Consider the following 2,500-nt stretch of genomic DNA (forward strand, 5'->3'; position numbering starts at 1 on the left):
TTATTTATTTTTTGTGGGTTTCATGCTGTCCGCTAAGGCATAGGACACACACAGGCTTTCCTCCTCACCAACGACATTAAACAGCGTGTCTACACTGGACGCGAGCGGCAAAATACAGTAGAACCCTTTATAATCAGTGACGCTGTCTACACTGGATGCGGCGCGACATTAAACTGATGCCTTGTTCTATTTATGACATACTGACACAAAGTTAAAATGACACGGTGAGTGAAGCTATATGCAAGATATGCCTCGTCATATTTTCTGCATTTAGCTTTTAAATGACCAGCAGCTGCCTGGGTCTGTGCGACTTCATCTATGGCTTTTCTCTTCCCTTTCACAAACCAATCCACACTCACTCACAAACACACACACAAATTGCTCTCACCTCCAGTCCATAAACTCACAGACGTGCTTCTGTCTCTCTGTCCGTCTGTTTCTCTCGCTCTGGGTCAATCCTGTTAAACAGACACAGAATCAAAAACACAAAAGAAAGAACAGTTAGTGTACGATAATGCACAACAAATGATAAGCAATATGAAACACAGATGCTGCTGTATGAAAAGAGCTGAACCCCCGCGGCCGTACACGGAAACATCGCACGCCTTCGATCATACTGATCTGTAACATGAGAAACACTCGCTGCTTTCATGCGTCTGATGCTGGAAATCACATACGAACATCTCAGAACGTGATTCCAGAAAACACAACAGCATCATGAACTCCTCTGTAATATGTTCAGATCTCTGCTACAGATGCCTCACAGAACGAGGTTAACTTATTTAGTTAAATTGCACACAAATATAAAGCTAAAAATAAAGCAGTTCACTATAATCTTAAGATCATTAATCAATGATTGTGTTTTAGTTCTGATTAAATGATTCATTGAAATATGTCTCTGCAGCACAAAAGCAGTCTTAAGTCGCTGGGGTATATTTGTAGAAATAGCCAACAGTAGTTATTAGTACATGTCCTACCATAAATATATCAAAACTTAATTTTTGATTAGTAATATGCATTGCCAAGAACTTCATTTCAACAACTTTAAAGATGATTTTCTCAATATTCAGATTTTTTTGCACCCTCAGATTCCAGATTTTCAAATATTGTCCTATCCTAACAAACCATACATCAATGGAAAGCTTATTTATTCAGCGTTCAGATGATGCATACATCTCAATTTCAATAAACTGACCCTCATGACTGGTTTTGTGCTCCAGGGTCAGATATTATGTCAGCATCTGCAGCAAATTCATATTTGTGTTCAGTTTGAGTCTCTGAATAGAGTGAATAATAAAATGAAGCTGCTTCTGTTTTTGAGAGCCTGATGGATCAAATATGATACTCAACAAAAAAACAAATGCAAACCGGGTTAAACTCGTCTGAGTGACTCTGACCGGTTCGGTGGGTTCCGCGTCATCACCGAATTACCCGCGTAATTAAGTTACTATGACAACGGCCGTGAGGTGAGGGGGGGGGGATTAATTATGACTGACAGCAGGTGAGAGTGTAATTAAAACAAAAAGCAACAGACGGTCAAACACACAAGCGGCGGAAGCTTCAGGTGTGTCTCCCGGTTAAAGGCGGATCCGGTTCAGCGGGTTCAGCCGGTGTTCTCCGCCTCAACAGTGCACCTAAACACTATTAAAACCAACTCTTATCAAAGCCAGCTCGGGTTCTGCGCGCGGACTCACCTGTCAGGTAAAAGCCGCACGTTAAACACCGAATGAATGACAGCGGAGACCGACAGAAACGGGAGCGCGTTCTCCCGTGACCCCAGCGAGGAGCCTCGATCAAATAAAGCCCAGTTCAGCAAAGCAGAGCAGCGCGAAGCTGAAGAAAACAGCGATTAAACGGCCGCCTTACCTGAGCCGCTGTCACCTGAGTTCCCGCCGCGTCCCACCTGACCGACCGCTCGCGCACTTCCTCAAGCTGACGCAGGCCTGCGTGCGCGCGCACGGCTCCGGTGTCTCGCGGCCGGTTCTGCCCCGGTGCTCCAGAACCCCGCCGCTTTAACGCGCGTCTTCCGTTTCCACTTCTGCTTCTGAGAACGAGTCAAGTGACAAGCTCTGAGTTTGCATGTCAAATAATAGTCCTCATAAACACTCGCCGGCGGATGTAGATGAAGCGCTGTGTATTTGCACGAAATCCAGGAGCCGCTCTGACGCGCAATATTACGCGCTTATTAATACTGAGAGTGCTGTGTGTGTGTGTGTGTGTGTGTGTGTGTGTGTGCACGGTTAAAGAGTGCTCCGCGCACTAATTTTGTACTTGATGTACTAAAAGTGATTCTTCAGGACTTCCTGAGTGTGCTCAGCTGGGTGCTATTTCGGGACACCGTGAATATGAACTCAAATGCGCTTTTAACATACTCTCTGAATTAACAAAAAATCACCATTTGTAGTAGCTACACTTGAACCCATGTTTCATACTCTCGAGTGCACTACAAGTGTACCATGCTGCTGTTATCAGTCATGTGTGATTTCATGTCATGTTGGCT

The 2,500-nt window shown here is 44.6% G+C and overlaps 1 protein-coding gene across 2 annotated transcripts in view; it reads right to left on the reverse strand.

Moving 5' to 3' along the window:
• Positions 1-2,059, reverse strand: part of LOC107679557 (zinc finger and BTB domain-containing protein 7B-like) — a 30,470-nt gene extending 28,411 nt beyond the window's left edge. The window contains exons 1-2 of one of the 2 annotated variants that reach the window (XM_016475137.1): positions 1,867-2,059; positions 389-458 (exon numbers count right to left, since the gene is read on the reverse strand). The gene's annotated coding sequence lies outside the window, so the exon portion shown is untranslated. Of the gene's footprint in view, positions 1-388; positions 459-1,694; positions 1,844-1,866 lie in introns of those variants that run through there. The other variant, XM_016475138.1, reaches the window with a different exon arrangement.
• Positions 2,060-2,500: the final 441 nt, after the last annotated feature.

This window comes from Sinocyclocheilus anshuiensis, unplaced genomic scaffold, assembly GCF_001515605.1.
Source record: "Sinocyclocheilus anshuiensis isolate Anshui unplaced genomic scaffold, SAMN03320099.WGS_v1.1 scaffold1680, whole genome shotgun sequence".
NCBI lineage: Eukaryota > Metazoa > Chordata > Actinopteri > Cypriniformes > Cyprinidae > Sinocyclocheilus > Sinocyclocheilus anshuiensis.